The sequence below is a fragment of the Rhinolophus sinicus genome, linkage group LG02 (assembly GCF_036562045.2).
Source record: "Rhinolophus sinicus isolate RSC01 linkage group LG02, ASM3656204v1, whole genome shotgun sequence".
In the NCBI taxonomy this organism is placed as follows: domain Eukaryota; kingdom Metazoa; phylum Chordata; class Mammalia; order Chiroptera; family Rhinolophidae; genus Rhinolophus; species Rhinolophus sinicus.
Genome location: NC_133752.1, coordinates 36,477,156 through 36,492,182, shown reverse-complemented (window position 1 = coordinate 36,492,182; position 15,027 = coordinate 36,477,156). Strand labels below are relative to the sequence as shown.

Sequence of the window (15,027 nt, the reverse complement as noted above, 5' to 3'; positions counted from 1 at the left end):
AGGGCAGGATTTAGGGAAACAAGGGATGGTGCAGCATCCTGAAATTCATAACACTAGGCAGCCTGAAAGGTCAAGGGAGAGAGTAACCATTGGAACCCAGACAGCACAAGCTGTGTGGAGCTATGGCCTTGGATTGAGGGGGAAGAAGTAGCCTCACCACCTCCACTGTGAGGGAACCATGGAAACAAACACCCTGACTTCCCTTTTGTTTCCCTGCCTCTGATCTACTGCCTATGGTACTCAACAATGCCTACTGATACAGACCAGAGGCACAACGGGTAGTGAGAAGTTTGGAGAGGGAACTGGAAGAAATCCAGCCAAAGCATATACAATAAGTCCTTCCCTACAAATTATTTATTGATTTAATCAGTCATCTTACACAACATGGGCGAAGAGGGTAAAGGGAGTCAACTATATAAAGTTTCTAAATAAGGTGCATGCATGTTTGGGGCTGGCAAGGTTGGGATATGAGAGGTAGGGAGACATCTCAAAATCCAATATGTCAAAAGTTTTAAGAATGTCCATGTCCTTTTATTTAGTAATTCTACTTAGAGGAATTTATCTCAAAGAAGTAATCAGAAATGGTTGGAAAGATTTATGTTCAAAGATGTTCATTGCAGCATTATTTTCATAGCCCAAAACTATAAAAACTAAGTACTTAAAATACGACATTGATTAAACATGTTATGATACAGCCATATGAGGAAATGAGATTCATCTGTTAAAAATCCATTCTATAAGAACACTGAAAGATAAGGAGATAGGTTTCTAATTTTATGACACACATAAATAGACTACAAAATACCATGTAAAGTATCAAATACACTTACAAGTATTAAGTCCTAGAGACACTCTGTATAGTGGGTCTCTCTGAGTAATGAAGAATTTTCCCTACTTTTCAGTATTCAGAACATTTTAACATTTTCTAAATTTCCTTCAAAGAATATGCCTTATTTTTATAAATAGAAGATATCCCCCAAAATTGGTTTGAGTATTTTTAAGCAACCTATACAGAAGTGAATTTGAATTTTTCAGAAACAGAAATGCTATAATATTATAGTAGTCAATATTTCTTGAATGCTAACTATAGGCCAAAGGTAATATTTTATCTCTATAATGCTCACATTATAATAATCTATGTAACATAATAATGTTATCCTGCAATACTATATCTAGTGTGTTTGTCTGTATGTACGAGTATACATACGTTATATAATAAAACCTGTTCTTACTCTCTATCCAGTAGTACTGAAGGTATATACACCTTCAGAGAACACTTCACTCAAGGAACCATCTGTTGGTCAGGTTTCAACTTGACTAAAAAGAGCAAAAGAACATATTAGTTTTGCTATGTCTTTAATGCCTCTCTTCATACCACTTCTGTTGGGTAAACTTCATATCAAAGGGCTTGGCTGTGCTGCTACGCCCTACACACCTCCCTTACCGGCCCCTTCAGAAGATCCCCTGTGCTTCTGGCACAATTAAACAGCTTCTTCACTTTCAGTTTCTTGCTATTGCTCTGGTTTCCCCTGGTCTCTTCACACCAAGCCCTCTTTGCTCCCTGCCTGCCCCATGCTGAGTTGTTGGCATGGATCTCTTTGTGGCTGGTAGCCAGTTTCCTCTTTCAATATCCATGCCTTTGACGAGGCTTAGACTAGCTAGCTTCATCAGCATATCAGGCATTCTCACCATATTTAGCGGCTTCCTGAAATCCTAACCTCTTCATGAATCAGAGCACTTGGCATATAGTAGGCTTTTCTTCATTTCTAAAGAACATTGATTGCCTCCACACTAGAAATACAACAGTGATTTCTGCCTTGTGAGACTCCAACATATGCCCAACACACAAAAATACATGCCCACCAAACCTTATATATACTAGTTTCATTCTAGAGTCTTTCAAGAATCTTTGAGCCTATAGTAATCTAAGACTTGATTTTAAAGTTCCCTTTATAAATGTATGTGTTTAAAAATACCCCCTTAATGAATAGTGATTTTAAAACATGTCCCCAAATTATTTGACACTTTTCCATTGAGAGCGGGGATCCATGTTCCTGGCCATTGAATCTGGGTTCTGTGATGGCTTGTCAAATAGAGTTTGGTGAAAGTGATGCTACGCCATGTTCTGAACTAGGCCTTAAGAAACTGGTGGCATCTGCTTGCTTGCTCTTGGGATATTCATTGTTGAACCCAGCTACCATGTTTTGAGGAAGCCCAAGCTGCCCATGGAGAAGCCCAGCTGAAGACGACCTGAGATTCCTGGCTGGCCCAGCTGAACTCCAGCTGATAGCTAGCATCTACTTTCTGGTCATGTTAGTGAGCCACCTTGGAAGTATATTCTCCAAGCCCTTGTCAAGCCCCTGTGTGAAACAGAACCTTCCATGCCGAGCCCTGCGTGAATTACAGATTCATGAGCTAAACAAATGGTTTTTGTGGGTCTTAAACCACTAAGTTTTGGGGTGGATTCTTTCTCAACAATACATTACTAGGACAATGGCCATGCTTGTTTATGAAGGTGAGGTCTTCTGGACATAGTTTAATGGATATGCATTAGCAAGGTTTCAATAGGTGGCTAAATTGCTCTATATAAGAAATAACAGGAAATTAGAAGATTCTGAGCCAGCAAGCTACGGAACAGAGGAAGCAGAGGATGAAGAGAGGGAGAGGGCTCTAGCACTAGGGATGATGGCTGGAGCACAAATGCATTCAACAACCAGGGAACATTATCTAGTGCCAGAGACGGCACGGAGCTGCATAAGCAGAGATATACCAGCAGTTCAGGTTTAAGGAGTTTGCTAATGCAGCTGGCTGCCATATGAAATTAGCTGGCTGCACCTGCTAATTTCCATCCCATATACCCTAAACCTTCAGAAAAGTCCAGCCACACGTGTAGTCTCGAGTCAGGAATACTCGGGGCTGGATGCGTGTCCTGCAATGAAGTCCAGTCGGGTAACGCAATGCAGAGTAAAACAGTACACACTAGAGGCAAGATGGAGAGTGGAATTTGAGAATTCACTAGAAACAAGAGCTGGCAGCAAGAGGTGACTTAGGAAAATATAGGCCTGGAACTGTCCTCAACTTTCTTTCTTGCCCTTTCACCCCTGATCCGGGACATATGTGAGGAATCCTAGATGTCCCTCGATGTGGAATGTCGGTTCAAGTCTTTCTGGGGCTTCAGTGTTAAGGTTTATAATGAGTTCAGTTGAATAATGACTTAAGGGGCCTGTTATAGCATTGATCCTCACTGTGCATTAAGTCTCCAAAATGTGTGCCTCTTATATTTAGGCTTTGAAGGGGGTCACTAGAAGAACTTTCCTGGGCCTCAGCGTGGATTCTCAGGGACACTGTTGTCTCTTTGGTGTCAGTGGAGCATTGCACACCTTGGCAGGTTCTCCTCACAGTTCTACGTAATGATGCAAGCACTTACACTCCTTTGGTCAGGCAGGTAAAATACTAGGGGTTCCGAGAAAGACCCATTCCAGACGTCTGCCCTCCAGAACTCTAAGGTAATGAATTGGCATTGTCTTAACCCACTAACTTTGCAGTTCTGGCGACAATAGAAAACTAATACAACGCTAGGTGTGAAACATTAGAGTATGTTACTTAAGTGAAGGATTTTAGTTACAAGATTGAAGAAAATGAAAATGTCCAAAGCTTGTTTCTGAATTAAAATAAAGACAAATAATGTATGTTTTCTTTGCAGTTACTTTTACTGGAAAACAACAATAACAACAACAAAATATTGTTTTCAAGAGTCAAAATAAAAGACCATTACACAAGATTGCACAACCACTTACAAATGCTGGCAATTAAGGTATGTAGGCTAGTCTCACAGAGTCCTAGTTTTCTCCATATGCAATACCCTGAGAGTAACTCTCAGAGATGTGGGGCTAGATTCATAGTCCCACTGGCCAAGCTCACTGCATTCTATAATTGAGTCACATCAGACTTCAGGTAGGAACTCTTCCACCAAGATTTCTATCTTGAGAACAGTTCAATTTTTCACATTCTTTCCATTTACCACTGGCTTATTTCATAGTCAGGGGTATAATTCAGCATTATCCAATGTCTTTCTCCATTCATCACACAATTTACTCTCCTCTGTTTGGGACATAACTTCTTCAGTCTTCACGTTCTTTTCAACCACCATTGTCTTTACTGTACAATAATATGATTTAAATGTAAAAAAAGAAACTACATCTTCAAAGGGAGAGGGGAAAAAAAGGACCACCTGCTAGAAATAGATTCAGGTACTACAGGTAATTCAGGGAGCCCTTGAAAGGACTTTTTGCCATTAACACTAGCTTGTAAAAAGCAATTATAAAACTTTAAAAAAATCAAATTAGATGTGCTATGTATGTGTTTTATTCTGCACCATTATGAATTAAATAGGAATAAGTCTAAAAATGTGCTCTAGTTGCAACATGAAACAAGAATGTTGACAGCTTAAAATACTTCCGTGAATGTTCAGTTCTCTTCGGAGACATGGGGCATACAAGCAAGACCAATTTTCAGAATCCCCCCACCCCGGGCCTTGTCATCACGTGTGCCACAGATAAATATGCTTTCTCCCTCTCCCCCAGAGAACCAGAGTCTGAAATTCTGATTAGATTCAAGCTCAAGATACAATTTAGCAAATGCTACATGCTTTTTTAAATGATTTTATGCACCTGTGAGGTCTACTTAGGACCCAGAAGTTAGTTAAGAATATAGAAACAGTCTCTTGAAAATATATATCATATCTATATGTATATCTCCTTAGAAATTATGTAAAAGCCTAACATACTTTATGAATTTGATTTTTATAAGTAGTTTTCTAAACCAAACCTACACATAATTTTTCCCCTCAACAGTACTGGTAAGATACAGGGCACCTTTTTCTTTCAAGTATTGGGTAAAATAACATACCCTGAGAATTTGGGGTGCAAACCTACACCTTGTAAACTGTAGAATGAAACTCCTCAAGCACCACATAGGAAAATGTATACATGATCATTTTTAAACACAGAGACTATAATTGAATGTGTTTTCTCATGCACATATATATATATACTTATCATGAGAGTATAGTCAATCTACTTAGGAATCAGTACTGTCCTGCAGTCCAAAGTATTATTTCAGGTAGCATGAGCATTCAATTCATAGCAAACACACAAAGTATGAAAATAATTAAAATGCATTAAATTTCTTTAAGAGGCAAGGATGATAAAGTCTAATCTGAAATTAAGAAAAATAAATTTATATCACTAGGCATTTCCTAGTGATAGAAGGATGAATTTGAAATGTGCGTTAACATTTGAGATTTATCACAGAGATGCCAAAATGTAATTTGTTCTAACTCATTTAGCCAATGGTATATAGAGAGCCATATACACACACAGACATATACCGACATACAGAGAGCCTATAAGTTAAGTCACTAACTGCATATCTGAGCTTTATTCAATCCTGAGGGCAATTTCAATGAGTGCTTTAAAAAAAAACACATTCTGGTGAATTAAATTTTCATACTGGTTACAAATGTGTTCAGTTTTCCAAAAACAATTCAAATAGAGCATGTTTCAACCTGACCATTTAACCAACAAGGAAAAAGAGGAAATGGGTTAAGATTCCAACACACGATGCCCTGTGGTTCCTCTGGAAAACTGAGCCACACTTGTAATGCTGAGAGAAAATGGCGTTACAAGTCTAAGTAGATTCAAGCTCAAGGTGCTATTTAGGAAAGGCTACATGCTTGTTGTGCTACAAATAGTTTTGTGTACATAAAACATAAAAGGGTAGTTCAGTAGCTAAAGGGACATTGTGAGGGTAACACTTTTGTGGGTTGGAAGGTTCATAAACTCTCATTCCACTTAACTTTGGTTGAAAGAGGAAGGGCACAACCACTTCTTTCAAATATCAATGTGACCTCAAGAGATAATAACAATGACAATGAGGATTTGGATTTACCTCATGTCTTTTAAAATGTTCCTCCCTGTCATTTGAGGTAGTAAATGGCCCAGCAGCTTTGCATGGTTTAAGGAAATAGAGAACCATAAAATTACCAATAGAAGATGTCATATTCATAGAATATTATTTTAAGGTTACGTTCTTAACCACTTAGGCATTTACTACCTCCTGGAAGCTCCTCAGAGGATGTGGCCTCTCTTATAGACCCCAAAATGAGACATTTTCCTTTCTTTCCTAGCTTCTGTCTCAGTTTACCTCAGTGTGAGAACTGAAGGCTCAGATCTACTGGTGCTAAATAAATAATAAATAATAATAAATAATAAATTAAAAAATGGAGCCCCTAGACCAGTGGAAGGTAAAAACTTGACCACATTTTCTCGGGAAGGAGAGTCTCTGAAAAACTGGCAAGCAGTTGACAACTCAACATGACTACTGGATTTTCCTAAAAGTCACACATGGTTTTAAAATAGTCTTATCAATTGTGGTACTACCCACCCAAATCCTGTATAAGTTTCACTAGATATGGTCAAATATTAAGTTGGTGCAAAATTAATTGTGGTTTTTGCAATTATTCTTAACCTTTTAAACCGCAATTACTTTTGCACCAACCTAATACTTGAGAATTCATGGCACTGTTTTGAGTACTATAGGTTTGAGATCCTCGAAATTGATTCTACTTTCTTGTTTCAGTATTAAGTGATCTCACACCCAGCCGATCTCTACTGAAAATGAGGAAGGGCTGATATATGTACTTCCCCAGTGGTGAAAAATTAAGTATGTTCTGAGGTGAATCTGTTGATGTACCCGGGTATAAGGGCCTCTATGACAAAGGAATAATGCTTTTCCTAATATGGTACAAGGCATCTTTTCCATACACAGAGGCTGTTTCATATTTCATGTGTCATGTCTCAGAGACATCACTCCATTACATAGCCCATGAGCCCAATGATGAATGGAATTATTTCTCCCTCAAAACTTTTCTTTTAGCCAACAATTTTCTAGATAAAAAATTATTTTAAGGAAGGCCTTGAAAGTGAAATTGAGTTGTTTTTTTATAGAGTCTGAAATAAGAAGCATAACTACAAAGTAATGAGATTTCATAAACCATACAAAAATCAGTCTCAACTTCAGTCATGAATAGCACAAAATTCTGTGGTTTCAAAAAGCAATTTTAAGCAGAAACCAAATATTGATGACCACTAAAATCAAAATAAGGCCTTTTAAAAAATTACCAGAATGCTTTACCTTTGAATAAATAAGTAAATAAGAGGAGATTCCTTAAATAAAAAAGCCTGGGAGAATCTTCAAGGTATTCTTTTTTAAAGTAAGAACTATGCCAATGTAACATTTGTCAAATATATGTTGACATACATTAACTCTGACAAGCTAAATATTTATCTGTTTGATTAACTCTTCCAGACTCACTGTGAACACTCACTAAAATAACCTTCAGAATTGGGTTACAACTGAGTCAATAGTTACTGTTCATGAAAAATTCTGTGATTTGGATTTTCAACATCTCTTAAAACCTTAAGGAACTAGTGATGTAATCCTAGGTCGCAGTTATTGGTATGGCGAGGGCTGGAGAGAATCAGAGCCACTGAATCAGAGCTTACATGCTATTCTATCACCCCAAACAGGTCACTCGTCAGACTCCAAACAATCTGTGAGAGACAGGAGTATATGCAACTATGACGGGAATCATTGAAAAAGACCAAAAAAAAAAATGCTGTACACACTTAACAAAGGTTGGGTTACTAGAGGGAAATAAATATTTCATACCTTCCTGAGACTAAAGGCTTACTTTTAAATCACTAGCTCTTCAGTATTTTAAGTCATTCTATTTTAAGGCAACAGATAGTGTCATGACACTGTAAAAATGGGGAAATTAAAGCATAAAGGTTAACACCACTATTTTTCACCATCACATCTGAAATCATGCTAAACCCAAGAAAAGAACATGGAGAATATAATCAGGAGAATGACTAGGCTTGGCTGGTATATGATTCAAAGTACAGACCCAACATATTTAAAATCCAAGCATGTGCTATAATTCTGCCAGCTAGTCCTTATATATATTCCAAGGACCTACAAGATTTATGATCCAAATTACTGGTTTGTTGGCTTGGTTTACAATACAACCAAACCTATGCTGTTGTATGGTTTGATTGAACTATAAAAAACTTAAGGGATTGTTGTCTAGTCCAAAGGAGGGAAAGATGAATAGAATGCGTATATCCTGTATTTAAGTGTAAAAAGAAATAGTTTTACAGGGGGAAAAATGCAACCATTCAATCAGCCTAGTAAAACTAAAATAACACAAACTGTCTTACACAGGGTTGTTCAGGAAAATATAGAAACTTACACACTTGGTTTATAAGAAGCAAATACTAAGAATAACACATGTAGAGGAAGTTTTTCAGATGAATTCTTGGTGCTGTTATAATACAACCTTCAGATTAAAGAAGAGAGGTCTGTCTTTCTGTCTTGCTCCTATAAATAAACATAGTCAAAGAACAGATTGTTAGTTCTAAAAGTAAATCTCACTTTTAAAGAAGCAAGAAAAACATCAAAATACATTTTATTTAACTATTTGGCTGATTTCAATATTAATGATGATGACATTCACATTTTAAAATGTATTTGGCAGATGTTTCTGAACTTATTAGACCTTATACTGACTTGAAGAAAGTACTTAAAGTGGAACCTCTCTTTGAACCTTGATTTGAGTTAAATGTGTAGTTTCATCGAAATCATCCATAGAAGAGATAAAACAGGGTAATACGTATGTCATGCTGAAATGAAATTTAGCGTAAGCTAGCAATCTAGTTAAATGAGTGAAATCTATACTGAGAATCTTGTAAAGTGAATGATTACTATCTAAATTACGTGGAATTTCATCTAGTACATTGGTTTAAAATGAAATATACTAGTTAGAACTTAAACCTAGTTAAACCCATTCTAAGACAAGCATTGACATATTCAAATGCTAACTGAAAATTAGCCCTTTCTGCAGACTTCCTCTCTCTATAGTATTCTAGAACTGTGACTAAATAACTTTTTTTTTTAACACTTGAGAGTTGATATTTGAACATAATATTATGAAGACTAAAACAGAGTGGCCTGCAGGTCATATTTGTGAGGGATTAAGAAGATTCTATCATGTGAAAAATCACCTTCAAGAAGTATCTAGTAATAGTTAGCTAACCAATTATTGCATAATCAGAGTAGCCAGCAAGGGACATTTTAATCTTGTCATCTAGAAACGGACCTGTTAAATATATGATTTAAAAAAAGTCTATAAGAATAATTATGGTTTCATGTGGATATATTCCATGTTTGAGTATTTTATTCTTCTGTATTTTCTATTAAGGAATGACCTTCAAGATGAAAGAGATTGTTGTGGGTTTAAAGACTTCTCATTTGCTAAATTTAAGTTTTTCTACCTGAGGACATGTAAAGTAGCAACAGCAAAAGAAAATATAATTACAAGAGGTGGAGAAGAAAATAGAAGACTATGAAGAATCATTTCAGTGCAATCCAAGGATATGACAACAACTCAGGCTGAGTTCCATCATGAGGCAAGATTTGCAAAGACTCCCTGAGCAAAATGAAAAGACACAGAGAAGGGAAGAAGAAAGAGAGAGAGAGAGAACAGAGAGGGGGCCGGGGGCACTCCAGGACGGTGGGAGCAGGCTGAGAAACAGAGGAGAAACCTGTTTATACAATCTACTGGCGTCACTTTCAGAATCCATAGTCCAGACATTGCCTTTCCATTCATTCACAGGGCATTGTTTCTGCTTACATCAACTTGAGAGGAATTTTATTTGAAGTCTTGAAAGTAATAAAGTTGCTCTAATTCCTGTTAAGAATAAAATAATAAAATCACCAGTTTAACCAGAGGATTGTGAAAAAGTCAGTAAAGATGAGAGCGGTCAGTGACTACACTGTGTCACCAGGCAGTTTGGCCTGGGTGACTTCCTGTGATAATAGGACTGAACACATGACAGAGTTCAGCAGGGATGCTGGGTCAGATTTTCCCTTGCTCCGCATAGGACTGTGCCCAGACAGAGAGGAAAATCACTACATGCAGCTGGCAATCTAGGGCCCGAGTTGTATAACATTCTGGAAAGCTTTGGGGGATACTAGAGGACTCTGACCCACAGCCAACTGACCTGCCCCAAGAGATCAGCCAGCTCGAAGGTGACTGCAGAACTGTAGACATTGCCTCCTGTTTTGGGAAATATAAAGCAATCCTGGATACAAGGGCCTGACACTGCCCTAGGAGTCTGCAAGGATAAGGTCTGATTTTCTGCTCTGGTGAAGGCCCCTGCGAGATGGGGAGTGGGGGTTCCTGAGGCATTCATGAGGTTACAGTCTCCAAGGCAGATTGAACTCTTACTACGTGCCGTGAACTATTCGGTTTTTCCTTTGTAATGGTTTTATAATTGAATGTTCACAACACTTCTACAAGGTATCCTCATTTTACAGTTGAGAAAACTGAGGTTGAGAGAGGGCAAGTCATGCATCCAGAGTAGTGAGAGTACAAGAATTTAGGCCTGTGCTTCCTGACTTCTTGGACTTGAGTCAAACCACAGTACTCCCCTCCAACAAAAATGCATGAACCTGTTGGCATCCAGGGGCATCCCACTCTCAGGTGGACATCCCACACCTGCCCTGCCACATATATACACACAATTACAGGTAAGCCCCATATAACGTGGCACTTCTAGAACACAGTTTCGTTCTAACACAGTTTGAGAATTGGGGGAAACCCTTGTACAACACGACATCCTAGAATAGTGTCACTCTAATGCGGTTTGAGAATTAGACAAATCCTCGTACAACACGGAGCATAATAAGAGCTTCTAAGAGCAAAAGATATCTCATTTGAAATTAGGGAAATCCCCGAACAACACAGAATGTAATAAGAGCTTTTAAGATATCTCATTTGAAATTTTTCATTCGAGCATGGATGTCCTATTAGATTTGATTGCAGAATTTTAAAATACATTAGAATTTTAAATCCATTTTGTTCGTGGAGTATTAATTTCAGAGGATGAAGATATCTTGTCAAAAAGAAAATGCCCTTGGTTAATGGTGCTTAGTAGTGATGACGAAGAAAACATTATTTAATATATATTAATATGTTATACTTTTGGGGAAAATTGCTTTAATAAAGATATTTCTCTTAATTATAAAAACATAATAGTGTGTTTTTAAAATTTTTTGGAACCTAACCCCCTTTTTTGTACTAGTTCTTTGTTTCGTATAACACGGAGTCACATAACACGGCATTTTTAAGGAACCTAACAACTGTGTTATACAGGGGTTACCTGTACTCCACCGCTGGGATCCACAGCCCCTAGGAGTGCTGACACTGGCTCAGATTTCTCTTTGGGACACAAAATGTTCTAATAATGAAGGACAGCTAATTTTTCAATCAGAAGGAAAACACACATGGAGGCATAGTATATGCTAGATATTACCAGATTCTGGGTCAATTTCTTACCTTATTCTTTTCCCTTTTTCCCAGATGAGGGAAGGGAGACAGTTCACAACAAGGAATTGAGACCTGGAGGGCAGAGAGTAAGAGAAGGGGCAAACAAGGGGCCATGTATAAGAGCACTGCCATGGAGCACAAAGGGCCTGGATTCCAGTTGATCTGTTGACAAATGAAGTTATTTCTTCATTTGTCAAATAGGGGTAAAAGTAGTGCCTACTTGTTTTAGGAATCAGACAGCATGATGTTAAGTCTTGGTATATAATAAATGATTAATACACCTCAGTTATTACTTTCCATTTTTATAGAGGGTAGAGAAGAAAATAATAAAGGCAATAAAATTGTGGAGAAAGGCACAAAATTAGGAGCTAGAGGAAAGCTACAATCCAAGAAAAGAGAAAGGGAGAAAAGAAAAGGTAAAAAAAAGATATTAAGAGGATAAAATAAAACAACAGCCATAGACAGAGGGTGCGGGAAAAAAATGTATACACATTTTAAGAAAGGAAAAAACTGTATTAAAATTGTAATACTCAATATATACCAATAACAATAGAGGAACACAAGTCATGCATATACATGTTTTTGGTTCCCCCAGCATAATAATTGGGAGAGGAAGTAACAACTAAGTCAGGAAAAAATAGAAATAGATGAATTAATTCAGGAATGTAATAATGGAATGATGTGAAAATGAAATGGCCCCAGCCCAGCCACCTGGTCTCCTGCATAAAGATCCAAAGCCCATGCAGGTGAGGGAGCTGGCAGGAAGCGCCAGCCCTTTAAATTGTCCAGGCTGTGATAAAAAGAAACTACAAACAAAAAAGGAAGGAGAAGGGGAGAAGTAAGGTGGGGCGGTAAATTAAATCAGCTTGAAGTGAATGGGAAAGGAGAAACCACAACAAGGAATAAAATCACAATAAATAAACTAAAGCAAAAAACAGAAAGTAAATTCTCAAACAAATAGAGAGGAAAAAAGGGAGGGGAAGTCAACTATTGGGACAGACGCTGGCAGGAGGACCACCAAATAAGAGTGACCCTGGGGAGAAAAGGAGTAGGGGACCGGAATGCAACGAAAAAAGCAAACTGAAAAAAGACTCTGGTATGGGATGATTCAGGGCCCAAAGGGACACTGAATGAAGAAGGGCCACTTAACCTCTCTGAGCTCCAGTTTCCTACCACAAGGGGATGGGGTTTGACGATCTAAGGACCCCAGTAGGGGCCCCTTAGAACACTCTACAAAACTAGATCACCTGCATCCAGCCCCCTTTCTCTTTCCACTTCAGTTGCTGACCTGTGAGGCTCTATTCAGGGGTAGAAATAATTCCAAGGAAGTAAGGAGAAAAGAAAGACTGACATATTGAAGCAACATAAAGCACACTCAGAAATGAAAAAACAAATGGATAAAGCCTCACAGGAAAAAAAAAACACCATTCAAATTAAACAAAATAATTGCAATACCCATTGCAGAGCAGGCATAATGGCAATTAAAATTTTTTTTGTTAGTATTACATATTTATTTTATCTTTCTGCCCTTGCAAATGGCATTTAATATCAATTTTCAACTAAAATCCTAAAACAAAAATATGTGGGTGGGCAGGAGAAAGCATGAAAGTGAATATATCAGAGAAGGAAAAATATAGCTACATGCCTCCAATGACAGGAAACTAAAACAAAAATAATTTCACTGGAAAAAGCATCAAAGATCCTATGCAACGGGGACTTTCAAAACAAAAATGAACGAACAACAAAGATCTAAAACAGAATAGTCCTAACAGAAAAAGAGAAAGTAGTGAAGCTTTGCAACTGGTGTGCCTAAACCACTGGTGTGTTACAAATGGGTTCCTGTTACTATCTGGCCACTGGGCACCGGCTACAAACAGCCTCATCCATTTATCACAATCTATGATGTACTAGATAATAATAAAGTCTACTACATTACTAATTATCTTCTTAGAAGTGGGAAAGACCCACCTATAAAAACAAAACTAAAGGGACATTCGTAACAGAATAATTAGGAAGAGATAACAGCAGTTGGTTATGCTCAAATATATACAGGGGGAGAAAGCAAAGCTCCCAGTTACAACATGCAGCTAAAAATAGATGATGAAATACTTATTATTTGAGTTGGAAGGAATCTTAAAGGTTAAGACAGGACTTGAACACTGGTTTTGCAGTTCTGTATGTCCAATGTGTGTCTTCCTGCTGGAGGGTAGCTCCTGGCTGATGGGACCGTAGTCGGTCACATGGGGGTTTATAGTCACTGCAGAGTACACTGTGGCTGGTAGAGTGTAAACACGTAATTCATGCGTTGAAAGAATGAGGGAATTAGTGCATTTTATTCAAACATTCATTTTACAAATGTCCAGAGAGGCAGAAACTAGATCCCTGGTTTCCTGGCTGCAAGTTCAGAGCTCACTGCAGTCCTCTGCCATTCTCCCTTTGCTCCCATGCCTCCAACTGAGGAACACACAGAGTGGCCTGCAGAGAGCATAGTGTGACCCAGGAGCTAAGAGTCAGCTCCACAGTCCTGGCTCTCTCACTGTCTGGGAACCTCAGCAAAACCATTTCTTTCTAAGCCCCAGTTTTCTTCTCTGTGAAATGTGATTGGATCAATTCATTTATGTGATTTAGTTCAAAGGGGCACCAAAAAACCGTACTCCACCTCAAGGGAAATCTCTGGGATACGTCTGGTTTTCAAAGGAAATCTTGAACTGAAATCAGCTTCCAAGACTTCTCACAAGGACTAAGTGTATGATCATCAGTTGAATGAGTGTGTACAATGGAATTTTTGATATATATGAACAATGTTTTTTTTTTTTTTTCCTCTCACAAGGAAAAGAACTACACACTTCTTTATGTATCTGACTTTTCTTTGGCAAGTGGCATAGAACTTTCAGGAAGGTGAGTTTTGAAGGATTTTCATTAGTCGTCTGAGTTTTCATAATTATATGTTTTCCTGTACACAAAAAGCTAATCATTATTTTATCACCAGTCTCCTTAAATCGTGAGGCCAGCTTTCGCCTTCTATCTTTAGGGCTGTGGACTAAAATAAAGGTTGTGCTTTCAAAAAGGGAAAAACTTTCAAAATAATCACGGTTCAAATCTCGAATACTAAAAGCTCTGATTTATATTTGGGTCTGATGGAGACAACTCCAGGCCTAATCTCTCCAGACTCAGCAGACAGGAGAAAGGCCAAAGGCAGCTGCCTAGCGGACAGACACTACGAGGAGCTTGTGCCTGGCTCCCCCCTCCTCCCAGCCCTGTCCTCCCTTCCCCTTGCTTCTGCACCTCCACAGCTCACAAAAAGGCCTCACAGGATTAGCTGCTCCAAAATAGCCTTAGGTAAACATACCACTTGTCCAGAAGATTAAAACGCTTTTGTCTAGAGGCTACTCCTTTCCTTCTGCAAAACGAATTCTCCAATTCTGAGTATCTTCCACGTGCATACTAATGTTTGGCTTTATTTTCTACATCAGACAAAAGATGCATTATATTTATCTTTAATCCTCCCCCTCCTTGATTGTGTTCATCACACAGCGCCTGTGGTAAACTCTTGGAGAAAAATAATTCAAATCCTC

General features: G+C 38.1%; 1 protein-coding gene across 5 annotated transcripts in view; it reads right to left on the bottom strand.

Moving 5' to 3' along the window:
- Positions 1-3,697: 3,697 nt before the first annotated feature.
- Positions 3,698-15,027, bottom strand: part of LG02H4orf54 (linkage group 02 C4orf54 homolog) — a 34,576-nt gene continuing 23,246 nt past the window's right edge. For 3 of the 5 annotated variants that reach the window (XM_074323152.1, XM_074323173.1, XM_074323168.1), the window contains one exon: positions 3,698-8,442. The gene's annotated coding sequence lies outside the window, so the exon portion shown is untranslated. Of the gene's footprint in view, positions 8,443-9,754; positions 9,812-11,461; positions 11,525-15,027 lie in introns of all 5 variants that reach the window. The other 2 variants (XR_012493242.1, XR_012493240.1) reach the window with 2 other exon arrangements.